The sequence below is a fragment of the Megalops cyprinoides genome, chromosome 14 (assembly GCF_013368585.1).
Source record: "Megalops cyprinoides isolate fMegCyp1 chromosome 14, fMegCyp1.pri, whole genome shotgun sequence".
NCBI lineage: Eukaryota > Metazoa > Chordata > Actinopteri > Elopiformes > Megalopidae > Megalops > Megalops cyprinoides.
Genome location: NC_050596.1, coordinates 6,960,330 through 6,982,818, shown reverse-complemented (window position 1 = coordinate 6,982,818; position 22,489 = coordinate 6,960,330). Strand labels below are relative to the sequence as shown.

The 22,489-nt window shown below is 43.7% G+C and overlaps 1 protein-coding gene across 1 annotated transcript in view; it reads left to right on the top strand.

The window, feature by feature from the left end:
* LOC118788919 (gamma-aminobutyric acid receptor subunit gamma-3) overlaps nt 1-22,489 on the top strand; it is a 108,554-nt gene that overhangs the window by 4,605 nt on the left and 81,460 nt on the right. The window lies entirely within an intron of this gene.

Below are 22,489 nucleotides of genomic sequence, written 5' to 3'. Positions count from 1 at the left end.
CTTCTTCAGACAGATACACTGACTGGCCTCATCTATGTTGTTTGCGACTGTTACATAGAACATCTTACCGCATGGGGGAAAAAGTTACAAAGGTGAGAAATGGGTGAAACCATTACAGGTCATCAACTATAACAGAAGACAGTGATTTGCTCTAATGCTTATGACTAGGGATTGGATTTCTGAACGTGGCATTCTCCCCATGACTATATTTATTTTATTATTTCAAATCTATAGCTACTGTTCACGGCACGTGGCCATCGCAACTTAGACTCTTCTGCACTCTCTCAATCTCTCTCTAAACTAAGTTCATTTATGCGATAATAAGGCGTGCACGACTTTGCCACCATGGTATTGAATGAAGCACTGGCAAGCGACAATTAACGTTAAAATAGATTGTCAGCACACACATGATGGACAGTAATTACCGATGTGAAAGGAAATGCTATTAGCATTGACATTTTCTCTAGATAGTAATCAACCGCAATCATTTCCTAGTTATTACTTCAGATTGGTCTGTTCTCTAATACTATGTTTGAAGTGCTGATATATGCACGACATTACTACGATTATGTTTCAGAAGTAAGATATTTGCCATATAAGACATCCAATTGCACTTTAGGCATATGGCTAAATTGTATTTTTTGAGTGATGTGATCTAAATCAAAATGTAGGAATAAATGACAGAGGTCAAATTCATTTCATTTGGAGCAAGAGTCAAGTGCATGGTGGATTGGAGCTTGTTGCCATCTTTCTTAGAGGAGTAAGTGTAACTGAGCCCTTACATATAAGCTATTCAGGCTCCAGCCCAGGTCTACATCATAACATTGTGGCAGTGCAGAGTAGCTGTGGGCTTGTACATTGAATGTTATAGGCCTGTATCCATCTGCCCTGATGATTCAAGTATACACTTTACTGTTATTTTTATGGAGGAGGATATTTTCTTAGGTAAACACTGTACACTGTGTCAACAGAGCTCATGAATAATGGCTGTCGTTATTTTTTTTTTTACATAATCACTGTTTTACATGGTTACCCTGTTTCCAGGGAAGAGTTGCTGAATCAATGCAGAAAGTGTCACATTGTAAGTAACAGATCTGCTGTAATGCAAACTGGTGTGAAACCTCAGTTTTGTGCTGACACTGAAATAATTTGAACACCTCTTCGCAGCACGGCAGAGTTGCTGTGCTTTTAGCCCCGGTGACACGCGGCGACATTCTTCACGATTAAATGTGTCACCCTGGCTGTGGCGCCGAGGAGGCACCGCATTGCGCCTCTGCTGCGGGTGCGGTGTCCACGCCAGCACGGTTGGACCCCCGGTGCTCAGGACGCACATGCGTGCGTGGCGAGGAGGCACGGAGGAGCGTGACAGGATTTGTTTTTGTCGTCTCTTAGAGGGTTTCCGCCTTGGCTGCTTGTGGTGCTGCTGTCGCCTTGGCCTTATTACGTCAGTTTCCTTTTGGGTTGACAGGGAAACCCTTCAAACTGGGTCACCCTGCTTTGCACACCATGTCACACGGGCTCATGGGATGGAGTCATTACCAGTGGTATGAACAGCCAGGGACCGCGGGGGTCCCAGCTAACAGTCTGTGACACTGGCTGCGTTGGAATTTGGGGAAGCGAGACTCACACGTCACTCCGAATGACCCTCAACTGCTGGACATGCGTATGGCGAGTGGCATCTCAGCTTCAGAGATGTCAGGATAATTCCCTGCTCTCGCTTCACAGCGCGATCGTCGACACCGATTCGCTGTTTGTTTGAGTGCGATTACCAATTACCTTGCCGTGGACTGCATGTCCTTACTTTCAAGCACATGGCAGATATCAGACCAAACAGAATGCCAAGCATCAGGTGACACAAGAAGGAGGGAGGGAAAGAGAATATGTGTGTGTATGTGTGTTTGTGTGTGAGTGAGTGAATGAACCAGTGAGTGAGTAAGCCTCTGTTCATATACAGTATTCCTGTCTGAACTAATGTTTATGTGTTTGTGTTTGTTTTTGTGTGCTTGTGTGTACGTGTGTGTGTCTGTGTTGTTTGCGTGACTGTGTGTGGGCTGACACCTGTATAAGTCAAAGCTTTTCAATAGCTTCTCAGTGTACTAACCTGTCGTTCCCAGCCCTTGAAGTACTGCAGCTTGCATTCCTCACTTGACCATCAGTATGTGTTTTAAGATGTGACTGTAGAGGTGCTGTAATTCACAGTGAGAGAGCACTGTATTAGTGAGACTATAGTTCATAGCGTGAGAGCACTGTGTGTGTTTGTGAGACTGTAGTTCACAGTGTGAGAGCGCTGTGTTAGTGAGACTGTAGTTCATACCGTGAGAGCGCTGTGTGTGTTTGTGAGACTGTAGTTTACAGTGTGAGAGCGCTGTGTTAGTGAGACTGTAGTTCAGTGTGAGAGCGCTGTGTTAGTGAGACTGTAGTTTACAGTGTGAGAGCGCTGTGTTAGTGAGACTGTAGTTCAGTGTGAGAGCGCTGTGTTAGTGAGACTGTAGTTCACAGTGTGAGAGCGCTGTGTTAGTGAGACTGTAGTTCAGTGTGAGAGCGCTGTGTTAGTGAGACTGTAGTTCAGTGTGAGAGCGCTGTGTTAGTGAGACTGTAGTTCACAGTGTGAGAGCGCTGTGTTAGTGAGACTGTAGTTCAGTGTGAGAGCGCTGTGTTAGTGAGACTGTAGTTCAGTGTGAGAGCGCTGTGTTAGTGAGACTGTAGTTCAGTGTGAGAGCGCTGTGTTAGTGAGACTGTAGTTCACAGTGTGAGAGCGCTGTGTTAGTGAGACTGTAGTTCAGTGTGAGAGCGCTGTGTTAGTGAGACTGTAATTCACAGTGTGAGAGCGCTGTGTTAGTGAGACTGTAGTTCAGTGTGAGAGCGCTGTGTTAGTGAGACTGTAGTTCACAGTGTGAGAGCGTTGTATTATTCAGACCTTCACTCCCCCTCTGAACCCCAGCATGCCAAGCCTGATTAAGAGAGTGCTGTCATTCTCTGGAGTGGGGACACATTCCAACTGCACACTCTGAAGCAGCTTATTATGCACAAAATTGGAATTATTATCTGAAATATTAGGTGCAATTCACACAGAATCAATGATTTCAACTCATCTGATATTACTCTCAATGGCTTAAGTATTATCATGCATCTCATCAGGTGGACCCTCTTATGCAGAACATCTTGCAGGGCTATCGTGACAAAATACAGACAGTATAGTGCATGCGTTTCCATGTCTCCATAGTCCTGCCTATGTTAATAAAATAAGAAAACGGCACTTTGCTTATTGCTACTCCTTATATATTTGATTTTTTTTAGGAATCTTTTTTTTCAATATGCATGATCCATTGTTTGATCCATTTTGTGAATCACAGTCCATCTTAAAACACCACACACTCTTAGTAAACATCCTGAACAGTAATGACATCAGGGTGCTGTGCTACTAATGGAATTTTACTGTGTGGGCTTCAGTTTGGCTGAGCGTAACGTTCCTAAGGTGACCGATACTGTTTTACATTAAGTGCTGTACTTTCTGAATATTTTACCAAAGGAAGAAACAAAAGGCACAGCACCCATTCTGATAATGTCCCGACAATTTTGATTATAAAGCAAGATATATTTATTTTAGCTTTCAGATGTAGATACGTGAGCAATTAATAGGTAAAACACAACTAAAGGTCCCTGGGTCTTGGGCCCACATTCAGCAATCGAGGGGAATGCCTGAAGCTTAGGTTTTGGGGATGAGTCACAAATAGTACGCCTTTCAGAGCTGTTTACCTACTTTGATTCCTTGATTAATTGTTTACTTTCATTCATTTTCTTGTGGTTTTTTTTTTTTTACCTCATTTTATCTGGCAAAGCAATCAAGAGCGGTTAAATCACAAAAATCACAATCAAGTGAACACATCGAAGTAAATTAAAAGAAAAAGAGAAAGCACTAATGAGGCAGCAGACTGCCAAACAGATTTAGTTCTGTGTTTGTTTTGAAAAATCTTTCTTTTTTTTTATTTAGAGATCTGTATAGAGAGACAGTTGGGAAATGATCATTGTATGGACATGAATTACCATTAACACATCAGTCTTTGTTCGCCTCAATGAAAGTGCATGCTGCAGTCCAGTCACTGAGGGGCTGTGGTTGATAGAGTGCTAAAGCGTCCCTTGGACATGTGTCTTAGTGTGTTTTTTGAGCCTGTTCTGTACATGTTTTTCTTTCTTTCTCTGCAATGGAGACCTAATCTGTTGCAGCACATTTTTTTGGCGTTTGTGACAGAATCTTTTTTGTTACTTTGATGTGGATACTTTTCACAGGTTTTTGTTTGTAGGGTTTTTTCTTCACAGTTCAAAATTTTGAACTTTTTTTGTGCGGCACGTTTTGTGTGTGTGTGTGTGTGCGTGTGTAATAGCCAATAATAGTCTTTCAATAATAATTGTTCATCTTACAGATTAAAAGTGGGTTTTTAATGATCCAACATTATTTTAAATTATACTGGGATCGTCAGAGTTGAAAGGACACCTGTGATGCCCACTCCCAAGACATCGTTGCATTACATTCCATTCATTTAGCACATGCTCTTATCCAGAGCAACGTCCAGTGCAAGAAAACAGAAGTATATCCCCAAATTTATATGAGAAACAGTGCCAGACCTGGTTTATGATACTCCCAGACCAGTGAGTGCATGCACAATATACCATTCAAGCATCAACACTTATGCAATTTATACTTACAGTCATCTTACAGAACAATGGCAACCTAGAAACTGTAGGAAGTCATCAAATACATACATTTACATTTATTCATTTGGCAGACGCTTTTATCCAAAGTGACTTACATAGGTTACAGTTCTTTACAGTTCGTTATCCATTTATACAGCCGGATATTTACTGAGGCAACTATGGGTTAAGTACCTTGCCCAAGGGTACAGCAGCGTCCCAGCGGGGATTGAACCGGCAACCTTTCAGTTACGAGGCCTGCTCCTTAACCACTATCCTACACTGCTGCCTCATGTATAATACCACAAATCACACATAAGGCCAATAAACCACATCATATCCATAACATGTTAATAATACAAGTAGTATCAATAAGGGAATTACTAGCAACTAATTTCAGGGTGTTCTTCATTTGGTGAATTCCCTGTATCATCCCATGCTATGCCATTCAGTAATCAGTGCCATTTACCGTCTCAACAATAGCAATCTGGTATATAGTACATGGGCAATACTTTTGAGGTTCTGGCTAAGAGCTAAGTACAAGTACAAGGCACCCCACTATAATAATTCACATTCACTTTCTCTGCCATTTTATTGGTAAAATTGCAATAAACTTCACTGAGTTAATGGAAAACTAACAACTATAGCAGGTAGGGGACTATAGTATGTATAGTGACAAAAACAATAGCATCCATTTGCTCAATGGTGGCCCTACAGTAGCAGTTTGATGTTTTGATTTTTGTTTGGACCTATTTGAGGTAGAGTCATGAAGACTGGTACCCGCATTCTTCTCTTCAAGAGGAACAATTTTGCCTCAAGGATCCATATGGTCTGCCATATTGTTTTTCTGCCATTCTGCTGTATTTTCTTTATTTCTTTCCTGTTAATCAACAACGCCAATGTGCAGCTTTTACTGATCTGAGGCCTCATTCATAAAACGTTCTTATGCACAGATTTGATCTTAGAATGTGCGTACGCTCAAATCCATGGAAAAGTACTTAGCGCCACGTATTCAGGTATTCAGAAATCTAAGATCACCAACGTGTTGTCTGCTGCCTAATTGTTTCCTCAGTATCATTATTATTATTATTATTATTATTATTATTATTATTAGTAGTAGTAGTAGTAGTAGTAGTAGTAGTGGTAGTAGTAGTAGTAGTAGCAGTAGTAGTAGTAGTCAGGGGGCGAAATACAGAGGGTCTCAGGGGGACCGAGACCCTTTGATTGACACTTGAGACCCTCCTGAAAGCCTCAACAGCAAAATTTTGGGGGGTCTCTGGAAAAATCTTTAAAAAATTATTGTCACTAAACATGTCTTTTAACCCTTAAAGCCCTGCAGACGCAGTCTGAGTCCAAATTCACATCTCTTCTTCTCGGTTGAATTCCTCACAAAGTATTTATTGCTAATGATGCTAGTTGCTTGTCTATGCAACAAAGTGTTAGTGAGAAAAATAATTTTGAATTTACATCAAATTTAATCATAGTACAATCTGCATACAGCTCTGTGTCCATCTCCACACCCATTATTCTTGTTTGAATTATGGAACACATAGCACAAGAAAGAGCTTTGTAATGATGCTAGTCACATATTTGTACATGCCGAAGTAATCACGTTATGAAGACAGATCAAACTTCTGCAAAGTAATATCTGTACTAATTTCTTTCACACTCATTTTCACACTCCTGTTTTTGGGTTGAATAAGTCCCTACCACTTCACAACGCATATCAAAATAAACAGCAGGACTTACCCTTTCCGGTGATACAAGTTGTTTCTCTGACAAAGCATTGAGTAATCCGGTTTTGAAATCACAGCAAATTTCTGCATTGTCTCCAACATAGGGCTGACATTACATCCCACTTTGTATGAAAAATAAACACAAAATAGCGTATTTGCTTTTCATTGCAATGATTCAAAAGTTGTGGTCAAAAGAGGTGCACAGGTTTTCATAAAATAAAGCACATTCTTCATCCAATGATTCAGTGACAAGATGTTAGTGAATAAAACAATGACATTTATTTCTGTTAGGCACTAAGCACATATTTATTTACTTATTTATTTACTATCCACAACACATACTGTACATTGCTGCCCCCCACCTCGTTCACAGCCTGGGTTTTAGTGGTAACACCACTGGAAAGGCTCCCAAACAGCGTCCCTGCACGCATCTGCACCTCCACCAACAGGACCTTGATTTCAGCCTTGCTAAAAAAATTTTCTTGCAGCTCGCCATTATCAATTAGAGGATTTGGGCGTTGATTTGAGCGCCTTTATATGCTAATGAAATTAATCAGAGGGTGTTTACAAGGCGGAGATATAAAACCATTCAGTCGCACAATTTCAAGATCATTTGTGATTTATAGATTTCACATCTGGGAGAGTTTTTTTGTGTGTACATTCATTTTCTCTGAATCACACGTACGCACATTTTTGAGATGATCTTAGATAGGATGGTTTCTGCACAACTTTTTTTATAAATGAGGTCCCTGGTTCTGTAAACACTCCTCTGTAAAAGTTGCCCTCTCTGGCAAACAAAATGGCTGTTATAAGATAATCAGTTTATGGTTTTTTGAGCATAATCTGCAAATGAGATAAATATGATAGCCGCTGGGGTTGTTGGCATGTAATTTGGTACAAATGTACCCAATAATGCATACCTTTCTCTGAATTTATGTCAAGAAATATTGTGCTACAAGCCATTGAATTTTACTCTTTCTTAGCAATGTCACATAAAGTAATTAATGAAGATCTCCCTAAATCACCAACATGCTGATGTGCAGAGTTCACTTATTTGTGGACACCGCTCTTTGCAAGTTATTACAATATAATTTCTGTTTTCTTAACAAAATGGTCGCCATGAATGAAACAGCTGAGATACTGAAATTGAGAGCACAAAAAGTTTTGTGCAAACTCCTGGCAGTTGTATGAATATTCTTGCTATTTTTTTTTTTTTACAGACGTGTAAAGACAATTGTGAAACTATTGTGAAAACAGAAATGGTCTTGATAGGTGACATGGCTGCTATATTAGGATTAGTTATTAATTTCTAAATATTTGTAGTTCACAAATTCTAAATGACAGGGATATCAGACTGGTATTGTCAAATAGAGTTCCTGATAAAGTTACCTTGTATTTGAGAGTGTTTACCTGAGTCACGTGATTTGGTGGACATTCCGGATTTTGTTTGAATTGCTTAAAGGACAACTCCCCATGAAGTGGAAGGCTGATTTATACAGAGCTGTCACATTTTTAATCGGAGTTCTGACCTCCGAGTAGTAAAATGTTGTAGAAACATATTGCTTTGCTTTCTTTCTCCGGCCTCTATGATGGCTGCTTGCAGCCACATTTGTCCTTGCAACCCTGTATTTGGGAATGAATGTCACACAGGTTTCTTGTAGTGATATAACTCATTTCCAGCCTGGGTCCAGGCATTTAAGGTGCCTTACAGAGATTTTGTTCAGGGACTCAGAATGTGTATCAGAGTTCATAGGGCTAATATCAGCGATAGTAAATGGACTTTTTTTCTTTGAAGACCTCCACATAGCAATTACACACACAGGGATGTAACACCATAGACCTTTACCAAACAAAATAGCAGGAGTGTGCTATACCTGTGATGCATACACTATAACAGACACTCTGTTGTTGAGACAGATTGGGCCCCTGGCCATCCCTCTGGCATCATTCTGAAGCCAGAGGAGATAACTCAACTGTGTGATTATATACCAGTTATTATTTAGCTGAGGAGATTACGAGGCAGGGGATGTGGGGGGCATCAAAGCAAAGGCCTCGCTCTCAGTCTCTTGAAACCAATCACCAATCAAGAACACAAGCATAAAAAACAGCACTGTGCATAAATGAGGAGATGGCAAGTAGGGCCATTACAGCGTGGGCTTTAGTCTCACTTATAACCAATCAGGACGAGAGCATCCAGGAAGAGCCCTCTGATGAATGCATTGGGGGGGGGGGGACCCCTGCCTGGAGGCAAGGCCAAAAGCAGTGTTCTGAGCCATGGGTGCATTCAGCTGTATCTTGGGTCACATGGCGATGGGCATTGTGCTAATTACAGATGACAGATTTATCGCTTCTAGAATGTTCCCCTTGGCACTCAGGAGACCAGCTAGTTACACTGCTTGTTGAGGTCGAAAGTGATTAAAGGGAAAGCTACAGATTATTAGCCCCGAGAGCCTTGTGAATTCAGCATGGGGCTCATTTAGGGGCTATGGCATGGGGATTGGGACAAAAGGAGATTTTGCTGAAAACGTAATTTTTGTTTTACTTTTGTATTATTGCAAAAAAAAAAGCCTGCTGAAGGCAATTCCCAATCATAAAAAGAAGTGATTAGAAGTGAGGTGGTGGGCTGAGGGATTTGGTTGTAGCTCTCCCCTCTCTGGCTACACTAGACAGCTCTCTGTCTCTGTCAAGATGCGCTCCCTGCCCTCCTGAAAGGAGATCTGTTCTCTGTTTTTAATATTTCAACACCCTTTGACATTTCGCTCCATCACACGGCCCCTTAGAAGAAAAGAGGGAGACTTGGGGGGATTCTGGAGCTCGTTTAGTCACACCCCCACGGCCCCCGTGAGAAAGGCGTTCACCCCATGCTAGGCTCGTTTATTTGGGTGCCTGATTCGGAAATCCCGTAATCCATCAGGAAAGCGGGATCTGTGATCTGCTGATTAGCGGGGACAAGGTGCGCGTCCTGTGCAGCGCTGATGTCCTCACAGGTGGAGCAGGATTAGGACTAATTATTAGAGGTTGCAGCGAGGAAGGAGAGCTTACCCTGCCGTGATGCAGCATGCCGGCTGTCCACGGCAGAGATGCTTCAACACTCACGTTCGCTCGTTCGGCAAGTGCTCCTACCCAGTGTGAATTACGAAAAGCGCATTCGGTAGGGTTAGGCAATTAGCCGCGCAGATACTGAATCATTAGTGCCATCCTTGAAATGTAGTGCTATTGTGGGAAACATCGCCACAAGGGGAGTAAGTGCTGTCACAGCCTTAGACTATTACCGCCAATTGCCAGCCACCAGGTTTGTACTGCTACATTTCAAAGCAGAGGAGAAAATACACAATTTACAGTTATCAAAGGTTTATTTCCATGCTGTTCTAACAGTGGTTGAATTTAATGGAAGAATAATTTATGACGCACATGAAATTGTAGGGGGTTTGGGCAGTCTGCAGTCAGAGAGAGGGACAATTAAGATGTAAACAAGCAGGAGTGTGGGTCAGGGTGAAGACACAGGGCTCATGACCCAGAAGCTGCCAGTTCAGTTCCTTGATTAGGTTATACGTTTGGGCAAGATGCGTCACATTAATTGCTTCAGCAAATATCCAGTTGTATGAATGGACAGCATGTAAAATGTAATGTAAGTTGCTCTGGATCAGTGCAGCAACTGAGCAAATCAGGTTGTGTAGATCTTGATTGTTTTGGGGGTTTTTTTTCCACTTCATTCTTCTCGTTTTCAGGTAGAGATCCGTGTGTAATATTACTGGCCAGGTGCATAGACCCTGAGGCAACATGTTTGGATCATATCTTACTCCCAGCACTCTCATTCCATGGAAGGTAGTGATATCAGATACGGCCATCTCCTTTTCCCAAATGTCCCTATCAGTGGCAGATAGCACTGTGAGATCCATTAGAGAATCATATGAGGAGGAGAGGGACCAGCAATACTGTATTTTCTCTGGCATTTTTAAACCAAGAGAGATCTGAGAGGATACATAAAGGTTAAATTACAAGTTCTGTAGTTTTTACAATTAAAACATGAGGTTGAAAAAAATCTGTGTATTAAATAAGGAAATTGAAATGCATCTGTGAGGAATTTGTGGCATTTCCATTGTCCTGCCCTTGTAGTTTGTCCATGCATTTGTTAAGATTTTAGGAAGCATTACTTTTTTTCAGGTATTGCACAGCATTTTTCATTAATGTGAGTAACCAGGCATTGAAACAGATTGCTGTATGGTTTATAAAAAGAAAAAACACACTCACTTGAATCAGTCAGTCAAAGAGGATAAACCGGCATAGAGGGATAGAATCTCAAGCTTGGCTAGAGCCATTAGAATACCTTTGATTATGCACATAAAACAGTTCTATGGGAGAGGAAATGAGAGCTACACTCATTTCAGTTATTGTACATGGTACTCATGGTAGCTATCTGGTACAATAGTTCACAGACCAATTAAAGAAAGCGTGGGAAAGCTTAGTGTACTGTCACTGTTGACTGTTTTCAGCTCTTCATCCCATATGCCAGCTGAGCCCCCTGACATCAACCAAACAGTATGAACTTTTGGTGAATAGGATGTGCTGAGCCTCGTAATTGTGCTTTGCTCCCTCTTTCCATCTCCATCTCCGCCCTCCCCCCTCCCCTCTCAAAGTGATAACCTAATATTCCCCCAGAAGGACACTGTTAACTTGATTTATTTAGAAAAAAAAAAGAGAAGAACTTAAACACTTTTCCCGAGGCCACGCGGCTTTTGTCTGCTCTGTATCGGCGTCAGTGTGGATAAATCGATTTCGGAATTGTTCCCGGACCGTCTTCTCAGCTTATATCTGTCAATGAATCAGTCAGCACGGGGATCCTCTGTGATCCCGGGAAGAGTGCACGCGGTCTGCGATTATCTGCAGGGCCCTGGAATATTTACTCCCGCACCGATACAGACAGACTCAATTATGATATACACGTTTCCGCCGGGCTGGTCATTTTCCCCCCGAACGGATCGGCCCCGTTCCCTGAGGACAGATGGATATCCCTGTCGTCCCCCCTAAGCCCCCCCCCCGGCGGCGCTTTCCAATATCAGAGATGGGGAAAATTGCAGGCATCAATGATGCCTGTCAGGTTTCATATCTATATCTTCTCTTACTCTCCCCTCGTGGCAGAGGAGGAGATGGACAGGCACTTTCTAATGGGATTTCAGTATGTATTTTTCTTTCGAGAGTGGGGTTCATGGCTCATGATTCCCAGACTGTGGCCACTGTGCTCTTATGTTATATTGGGATGAATATTACCTGCTGCTCTCTGGTAATCTCTCCAGCTAGACGCCATATGAGGAAGCATACAATGACTGAATTCTGAAAAGTATTAATAAGAAAATCAATATCATTGCTCTGGCTGGCGATCTGACATTGTGACATTAGATTTAATGTGGATCTTGATGGAATGGCTGTGCGAAAATGCTTGCATCTGCTAAATTGCCATGGTACACTTCACCTTCTGTTACAGAATATCTGGCTTAAGCTTTCCCGTTAATACACCCATCCCGAATTTCAAATCCTCACAGATGGTTGGTCTATAACACGTGCCAACATTCAGCTGCAAATTTCAAGGTTGTGATTTGGAACACCATAAACAGGAAAGTTAGCAACACTTATATCTGTTTTACCAACTGATGTCGTAAACATCAAACTATTTACACAAATAATCACAAGAGCAAAAAAAAAAAAAAAAAAAATGCACTCGGTAGATGACCATGAAATGTGTTTTGAGCAAAAAGGTAGTTTTTATTTTTTTGCTCAGAGCGAGACTTTGTAAATAATTTCTCAGATAGTGAATGAGATCAATTTATGCTTTTTACATACATACATGCGTGATGTACATGTTGATGCAGTTAATTTGTAATTAAATTCATTGTAACTTTTACTTTTATTTAAAGAGAGCGCCTGGTTGTGGTGCACCAACTTTAATATGCAGATTAAATCCTCACAGAATTACAATGAAATGCAAATCACTGACAGTCCGTGTGTGTGTGTGCGTGTGTGTGTGTACGTGTCTGTGCGTGCGTGTCTGTGGCTGTGTCCGTCTGTGTGCGTGTATTTCAGAGAGAGAGAAAGAGAGAGAGAGATAGCACAGCTCTAGGTTTCAGTTTGTCATCAAGAAAATATGAATATGATTCCAACGACCGAATTCCAAATATTAGAGTAATAAACCTATGTTATTATTTATGCTGGAACATGATGTGTTTGCACATCTCATCACAGTGCTTCTCTTTTTTCTTCCCTTTTAATTCTTTTCCCTTTTTTCCTTTTCCTTCTCTTTGAAAGAACTGCATACAGCACAGTTTACCCTGTGAGATTAGGAAAGATAATGGTACAGCTAGGACTGCTGACCACACTGTGCTGTCAGCATGAGTGAGGCCTTCTCCAGCTCTCTTTTACATGCTTACAGTAACTCCTGTTTAAACAGCTTGGTTTCTGCTGAGCCACATCAGTATAGCCCAGGTTTATACAACCAGAGACCAGCACAATACACAATCTTGGAATAAGTGACTTTATATACTGTATTACAGTCTATAGATCCACTAAGACAGACATGCTACTCCTTGTACTGTAGGACGGGGGCTGAATGTGGGGGGTGATTCTCATTTCTCACCTTATATAGTGTTGCCTGGAGATTGTGGAAGAGAGCCCCCAAGAAAACAGGCACAGTCCATATTAAACTCATCTAACGAACAAGATCCATAAACTTGCACCCCATGTGTATGCTGGCGGGGATTGGACCCTTGCAGGGGATGGGCCCCCCCCCCCCAATCCCCCACCCCCCTCAGAGCCCATGCTGATGGAGTGATACACAGTGAGATACACATAGTGGTATGCAGTGTCAGAGCGCTGTGGGCAATGCTTGCAGTAAGGCAGATATGAGGGTTCTGTCAGAGAAAAAGACCCAGGGAGGGAATTTGGATGGATGCACAATGCACTTGTAAATCCCCCTTGGCAGAGGCGTAGTCTCTTTCGATGCTCCCTTGCTAGATCCATGCAAACATTTCCTCTGCGGTCTATTTTCAAATCCACGCTCGCTCCTTCCAGAAAACCCAAATTCATCAGGATCTCCTTTGCATGTTAAAACAAAGAGAAGAGCCCAGTGGTGCTTTGAGACCCGTTCTAGTGCAGACCACCAGGCCTGCCGTGCTGGAACACAAACCTTGAGAGAACCCTGTGTTTACAAGACAAGGGCTTCTTTGCAGAATTCTTCAGGAGGAGAGGAGGAAATGTTTCCCTTTCCAGAATGGAGTGTCTGTCGTTCTCTTTCACCTGTCCTTTAGGTGCTTTGAGCACTGGCTTTTTAAGCATTGACAATACAGAGAAAACACTACCCTTTGTTATTAGCACTTAACTTTATTGGAATTGTGATTTGTTACAGCACCCAGTACAATATGCTGTTTGCTATTGCTAGTGATGCCAATACCAAGTACCAAGTATTCCATCCCTCGATGTCTGCAGGCACTGCTTTGGTATGGATGGGATCTTACTGGTAACAATGCAGGCATTTTGATATCAATACTATTTCAAGTGCAAATTTCAGGATCCTGCAGTCATTATCATAGGGTCAGTGGTTGTGTGGAAAGAACTGGTGTCTGTGTGGCAAACAGCAGGCATGACACATTATTACCAAAGGCAGTTAAACATCTCATGATGTACTCTCACTTGTTGTATCAAATCGACAAGCAAGTGCTCTGAATGATGGTATATATCTGATATAAAGAAATACATTTTCAGGTGAGATTTTTTGTCACAGGTATAATTTGATTTTACAGCATCATAGCCAAATACCTAGGTAATAGTTACATTGAGATATATGGTGGTGTGTGTACTTAAGGACTACCTAAGAGATTAGAGCTCATTCCAAGGAAGTGCTCTCTGCTGGTGCTACTGCCTTCTAAAACAAAGTTTCACTTTCCTAACCACACAGGGGATGTAAAAATAAATAAATAAACACAAGTCAAATTGCAGTGTCTATCCCAAAGGCCTGCTTTCTGCCAAAAGAAGATGGTTTGGCAAGCTGTTGATTTGAGGAATCTTACTTGATATTGCGTCTTCTATTGGAATAGTCTATGTGGGTAAGTCCGTTCTTGCAATGGGGATTAGATAACAAGAGCTCTTAATCCTCTGCTGGAATCTGTACCCTCAAATTATGTAAATCATATGGCTGAAGTTGAAATCCACAGGTGTAAATACGTCTAAATCAGATCACCCTGTTTGTATTTTTGTCATTTCTTTGCTTGGTGTTTGTTCATTTCAATAGAATAGAAAACACCATAGTAAAATTCCCCCCTACCCCAGAAAAGAGGACAAGCTTATCTGAAAATCTACTAGAGCATAATGTACAAGTCAAAAAGTAAAATGGTTCCTCTATCTTCTACAATGATCTGTTAAATATGGTCTCGATGAAGTCATGGATACGAGAGCTTCCTCACTAACCGCAGAGTCCTCTGCTCCCCGCAGTTTTTTGGGGGAACGCACGCCTCCGTTATCTCTCACAAAATCTCGTGCCATTTCTCCTCTCTCTCTCTCCCCCTCTCCCTACTGCCGCTGCTTAATTACATTTGTCTGGCAGCCTGCAGTTGTGACAAAAGCCAGGCAGAGGAGCGGAGAGAGGGCGTGCTGCGGGGGAAAGCGGGTCGCCCCGATTGACAGCAGATAATTTGCTCATAGTTTATTTCAGTCGCCTATTGATTGGGCAGTGTTGTTTTGCTGAAAACTGCGCTTCTTCGCCCCCCCCCCCCCCAACCCCACCCCACCCCTCCCCAATGCACTCCACCCCCACACAAACTACTTTTAAGAGGACAGGGGAGTGTGGCCTCATCATCAGTATTAGTCCACGCACATGCACCCAGAGAGGGTCGAGTGAACTTTTTTTTTTAGGATTTTACATAAAGCCATTAGCCTCTAATTTGTTTTTCCAGTTGGAGCAGCGTCCTTTTTTTCGGGGCGTCCATTTCGGTGCACCGCGGAGCATCTGCATATTAATGCCTCCTCTTGTCTGCTGATGAGAGACAAAGAAGCCACAGAGTGAGGGGATAAAAGAGAGAGAGAGCGGCGGACGAGGTTGATCGCTCCTGATTCATTTCCCCTCATACCAACAGCCAGACTGTGTATAAAAGCTGCTCTCCCATTATTCCCCATTGAGGTCACCTGACACTGTGAATGTGAGATGATGATGATGATGATGATGATGATGATGAAGATACCGATGATGATGATGAAGATACCGATGATGATTGCATAGGCACATAGTCAGGGTAGTGAAACAGGTGGGGGCTATAGATAGCTTAATGCTTCTGTCCCAGTGTGGCAGAGCTGATAGTCCATTCTACAGCAGGTCTGAATGCGCCTCTGGGCTTGTCTCTGTGTTTAATATGCACACGAGCTTGAGATGAATTTAGATCTGGAAAAGGTTTGAAGGGAGGATTTCAAAATAATGGACATGAATCATGCAGAGCCATCAGGAGTCCTTCTTTATGCCTGGTCTTATCCGGCACCTGGAGGATCAGACACCACACGAGATACAATAATGTCACAGATATTCTATATTATGAACAGATATTGCACTCTTGCGTTGCATTCTGTCCAGTCTCAGAGGTTCTGGTTAGTAACAGAAGGCTCAAGTGCTGTCTGTGTCACTATGTTAGCAATGGATGGTCTGGTTTAGACCATGTGCCTTCAAGAGTGCTCATACTGACCCAGCAAATCAAAACACCTTTAGTGTCAAGAGTGGCAGAACATTCAGTGTGAAGCACATCGAGCTGATTATCTGGTCAGCGTATGGAACATCTGTGGTAACATCCCACATCCATTGTGAGTGTAAGGCCCACATTGGATACATCTTGGGCCCCTCACTCAATGGGTGTATTGACATCACCAAAATCGATAGTGTTTTAAGTCCACAAGTGCAAGCAGTGCTCTCAGTCCGACCATCCCTAAGATGATCAAAAACACAGGCGATCTTTTATTCCTCCGAGGCCCATTGATAGGGCAGGGGCAGCACTCTATTTTGTCTCTTGATCTTGTATCAAAGACCAAAACACAAAGAGGCAGCCAGGATTTCAACAGAGGATCTTCAATAATCAATAGAATCATTTAAATACAGAACAGACATGATGTAGTGTGTTTGTGCACATGTAGATGCTGATATACAGGAATGCACTTCAACTGAAATATTTTCAATGCATGTGGATCACTGGGGGGGGTCACATTTTTTCCAGTTGGTTCTTTTTGGATCATCATCTTTGTTCATTTCCACAACAGACACCTTTAGAAATGTACATTATCCCATTAGTTTGACAGCACCACCTTCCACCTTACCTCACAGTTCAGCGAGTTCCACAAGAACCCTGACAAAGACACTGACAAAGCCAGGCTACAGCATTCGTGCTCAGGAGATAATTAACCAAAACACAAAGCCAGTGAAGATGGACAGCACACATAGGTATAGGTGCAGTTGACGATGTGATATTTTCATCGTTGCAGTGCCCCTTAAGCAGTAAGAGCGGACAGTAGGGGTTGCGAATCATTCAGGCTTTGCGTGATGTCGGAAGTGTGAATGAGCTGGATTGGTGTGACTTGTTTGGAGGTGTTATACAGTAAATCCAGTGCCATGCTAGAGGAAAGCGGGAACACAGATGCTGCTAATGCTATTTAGTTCCGCTTCCCGTCTGGTCCAGGGAACAGGACTGTCTTTCAGAGTAACAGTGGCATAGTGGTACGGATCAGGGCTAATAACTAAAAGGCTGCTGATTCAATTCCCTGCCGGGGCACTGCTAATGTACCCTTGGCAGTACATTAAGTACTTAACCCACAATTGTCACCATATTCATCAGTAAATATCCTCAGCAAATATTCATATCCATATCCATATGTATAAGTGAATAACATGTAAAATTGTAGCCTAGGTTGCTGTGGATAAGAACGCCTGCTAAATGGCAGTAATGCAATGTAATGAGAAGGGACAGCTGCTGCTGTCTACCATCAAAGTCTTTGATATAGCTTGGGATTAAAACCCCCAAATGTCTGGTGACTGAGTGCTGCTGAGCTGGGGGTGGTTAGCTTTCTGCGTGGTGTATGAATAGAAGGAACAGTTTTCATGACTAGGGAATGAAACCAACACTCATCTGGTGATCTGGGACACCCCAGCTAGGGAGTGTGAATTATCTGGTTCGTTGGTGTGTGAGGATGGTGGTGCTGCATGTGCCCTGGTCCACCCACCCCTCAGCACTTTGAGGTCTATTTCAGGCATCGGCACTGAGACAAAAGCGGGCCAGAGGGGTGAGAGCAGAGCAGGTGAGACGCAGGTGGGGAGGCACCTGTGCAAGGAGCCGAAAGCCATCATAAATTGCCATGACGTTGCAGGGGCTGGACAAAGCCTCAGCACAACCGGGCTTGGCAACCGCTCCAGTGGGGAGCTGCCTCTAAAGGTCAATTTTCCTTTTTAGCAAAGGTCTCCGTGGCGGGGACGAGAGGCGCCACCCCCCCCCCCCCCCCACCCCCCCCCCCCCCCACAGGGCATTCGAGCTCTTTTCACGCGCACTGCTGATGTGTTAAAACTTTTTTCACAAACACGGCCATTCGGTGCACGCTCAGCTCATTTTTCACCAGCCAGTTACAGAGATATCGTGCATCTCCTGAGCGACTGTGCTTTACTGGAACTGTCTGTACTTTGCATGTAGCCACATGAGTCACCCAGGAGCCCTTTGATGTATGCCCTGATAGCGCGGTCCTCGTAACGTTCTGCGTCTCGCTTTCACTGAGCACCGGGCAGCAAATTGAGGGGCCCAATTCTTTCACGACAGTGAAATTGATATGATGTCGATTTGAATATCGAGCCTGTGTCAAACAGCGTTTTCTTTAATCCCAGGCCATTTTTTTTTTTTTTTTTAAAGCTAATTAGTCCCACGGATGCGCCGCTGCGCTGTTCTCCCTCCTCTGAACGTTCCGTCTCCCACACGCCCCCGCGCTACGGCCCCGCTGCATGTTCCTACGCACTCGGTGCCGGAGCGACGGGGACGGCAGCCGGTCTCCTCAGACCGTGACTCACACAGCACCTCTACGAATCATCCCCTCTGCGGGCACCCAAAACACTGCCAAACATCTTAATTGCTCCAGAAGATGTTCCTATTTTTAATTTTACGCAAAACAACAGGAGGTTTCTGGCTCAGGAACGTTGTCAGACATCTTTTTATACCATGCGCATGGACTGGAGAGAGTTCTGTGGACATGTGTTTGCTGTGTGTGTGAGTGAGTCCGGGGGTCATTCTTTACCTTGATCTTACAGCACTGCATTCTGTAGCAAATTCGGAGCAGTGATAATCTATCAAAGCAGATGGATAGACCTCTTACAGTGAGATGTAGGATATGTTATATTTCCTGGTGTACTTGCTGTCTTTGTGAAAAAGTGTAGAATTATGGAGGGTTGTTTTTCATTGGTGGATACTTACATTAACACATCTAGCAGATCTAGCATAGTTCTTGTCAAAAGAGTTACAGTAAAAAGTAAGAGCACAGAGTACACTAATGGAGTTGCAGGAACTAAAGGACATACTGATCACACCGTACTTACTCTGTGTTGAACTTATAGCAGAAACATATGTTCTATATCTGTGTGCAGCAATAGTGCTACAGTGTAAGCGAACACACAGCCTATAAACGGCCTTGAATCTGTGTGGGGTCATCTCAGAGGTGAAAGAGAATAATTTGGCATAGTCATTGTTTCATGCTTATTATGCCTTCCTCAATCAGTGATTTACTTGGTCATTCCTGTCTTTCATTTGCTGTCATTGTCCTCTGCCACTGAGCTTGAGGCAAAGCCAAACACAATCCATTTGCTGGTAGAATGCCACGGGCACCGCAGCAAGCTCACAATGACACATAATGTGGCTATGCCCTCATTGGTCACGCCTGTCTCGTTAATATGTGTCCTCCAGTTCAATTGCTGCCTGTTTTGCATTGTCAGAACAGCACACAACTGCTCTGGCCCCACCCATGTTTACCTGCAGTTGAATGCGGTGCTTGTGTCTGACACTTGCATTCACGCTGTCCTCGTCTGTCCCAGCGTGCTGAAAACATTTCGGAGAATCAGAGCGCTTGTTCCCGGGGATGCAGCAGGTGGCCGCATGCAGGGCTGTGCCGCGCTGTGGCATTTGCCAGATGTGTGCTATTCAGCAGCACCGGCGCGTTCCGGAATACCAGAGATGCGGTTCTGGAGCGTGCTGGACCCAGGGCGCGCCGGCATCTTTGAGGAGAGAGGCCGCCTTGAGCAAACTCCGCCACAGAAGGCACCCTGCCCGCTCCTGAGCAGGAGTCATCCCCTCCGAGTCAGACCAGATCGATTCGCCTCGGTACGGCTCCTGAATTTCAACCCAGGAGCTCTCCCTGAATGCAGAGCACAGTTGCCATTAACAAACCAGCGGTCAGACCCCCCCCAGACTAAATTGCAGTTCTGAGAAGACGGAAGAGGGGGACAGGGGGCGCAGGGTGGATGGAGGGGACAGGGGAGTGGTACAGGCTCAAAGATCCTCCTCAACATTTGAATTGAGGCTGCTGAAGCAAGTACAAAAGAAAAAAAATGAACTGCAGGATGCTGTCAACTGCCATCCTCTGCCTCATGTATCCTCCGTGGCTGTTTGTCTGCTTTCAGTCCATTCACTGAGAGGGATCTGTGGCAACACTTTGAGAGAAAAGGAGAGTATTCCCAGTCCTCTCTGAACTGAAAGTGACCCTGCTACTTTTGACCTTGCTAGCCCACCTGGGACAGCAGGTTGAACTGTTTTTAAGAGCAAGGGCCCTGGGCTCCTTTCAATTTGCAGCTCATCCAGTGAGTCAGTGTCTCTCGCCTTCAGTAATAACACTGTGTTTTTTTTTCTATTGGACCCGCTAAGGACACGCGTGCACAGCACCTCCAAAGTGTAGGACGAGGACGGGTCCTGCAGCAGCGTTTCTGAACCGTGAACTCCGTCGGCTGATCTGTGGCGCGTGGGGGCGGGGGCTGGGGGGTGTCGCCCGCCGAATTCTCCCCGTCGTAAGGACAGAGCGTTCTGTGTGGAGCCGGCGGTGACGCGCGGAGGGTTCCTGTGTGAAAGAGCTGCTTTTGATCCTGAGGTTCGCGGCGGCGCTTCCTGGAAGGGGCAGGAACACGGCGTCCTCACGCCCGGGCCACTCCCAGACTCGCTTAAACGCGCTCGGTTAAATGCACTTCATCATTCCGTTCATTTGGAAGTGCTGAGAGCGACTGCTCCCCCCCACCCCCAAGTCTCCACACATTCAAGAGGCAAATACACATGGAGTGATGTGCAAATTTGAGGCTGTCGGCGCTCTCTCTCCCTCTCTGTCTCCCTTTCTGTGTCTCTCTTTCTCTCTCTCTCTCTCTCTCGGTCCCTATCTCCCCCTCTCCCCCTTTCTCTCTCTCTTTTCAATGGCAGTTTTTTCTCCCCTTCCAAAAGCGGAGAACACAGGGCACACATTTTTTATGCCAGTCAAAGGGTTTTATTCAGGAGCATGGTTACTGACTGTTCAAAGGGAAATGCACACGTAACACCATGCAAACATTTCAATTTAGGGCTACAGAAAAAAGACACGCAACACAGTGATGGATTTCCTTTGACACCGGAATTGTGAATTAAACTGAGCATATCAATATTTTTTTGTTGAACTGCATGAATTGTATTCTTTTCAGTGTTGACAATTTGGGTGTTACTGTTTTCGCACTCGTGTTGCGTCCTTTGATTCCTATTTTAGTTCAGTTTACTTTCTCTTCCAAGTAGTCTCAAAAGGTCTCATCAGTTTGGTTTTACCTTAAAAGTGGTCATGTTGAATCATATCTCTTTCTGTTCGTCTAGTGCCTCTTCCCCAAATGACTCTAGCCAGTATTACTCTCGCACAATTAGACTCACTATTAAAAGGGAGGTGGAGGCCCATATATCTTGTTGCACTAATATTGAATGAGTTCTGACAGCTATAACAGATATCAGTGGAAACACTTGCCTCAAGCAACTACCCCATACACTGCAGAAGCGAACATCTGAAATTAAAAGAAAATCACAGGGTTTTTTTCTTTCTTTCTTTCTAGAGAAACTCGAGGTAACAGGAATGTACAATACAGTTTGTCTTTTCCAACCAGGACTGGCTTCTTCTTCAGACATACTGAAACCTCATGGAAGCAGACTCCAGGAATGCAGCTCTCTCCCTGACAGCTTAGTGCTGGCTGGGTGCCTTCAGACCAAGCGGGACAATTGTTTTTGAGTGGCTGCTTTTAAAGGCGTCTTATCAGACCAGACGAATGATTTATTTGTCTCAAACTGAAATGCTGAGTTGAAGTGCTCGAGGTCAAGGTGGCTGTTTGCACCAGGAGTCAAAACAGATGTGTGATCGTTTTGGCTAAAACAAACTATGAAATTAGCTCTCTCTCTCTCTCTCAGGCCTAGCCATTGTAGCGCTTGAATAAAGAGATAAGATAGGTGTTACCTCCCCACCATCTGATAAATTGCTTTTACATCTGTGTAGACATCCGTGAAGGGTTTAGAAAGTCCTTTTGTTCGCAGTGAATATTGTACAGCACTGTGATCTGAGATATGCACTGCTAACAGTTCCATAGCTTGAGTGCATCTGTGGGTGTGTGTGTGTGTGTGTGTGCGTGTGTGTGTGTGTGTGTGTGTGTATCTGTGTTTCACTGATTTTTTAATTTGTGCTTTTTTGTACTCTTGGGAGTGGATGGTACATTTCAAATAAAATAAAACAAATGTATAAAAATGATTAAACATGATGATGGGATGATCATGGGAACAGCACATTAGGTACAGTTAAGGCACGCCTTAAATCCCATTCATTCCTTTGATATTAGCATCCCTCACAGATGTGAGGGTGATTGATTTGAGTTGTTTTTGTGGTATATGCCGTGAACAGGGCTTGGAATGTGAGGGGTGATTTCCCCAGGTACGGCACAAGGTTTTTGGAATTGTAAAACGCGACCTTTCCTGGGAGTGCAGTCAGCATGCTTCAGTATGTTGGTGAGTCTGTCTGCCATTACAATTTCAGTGGCA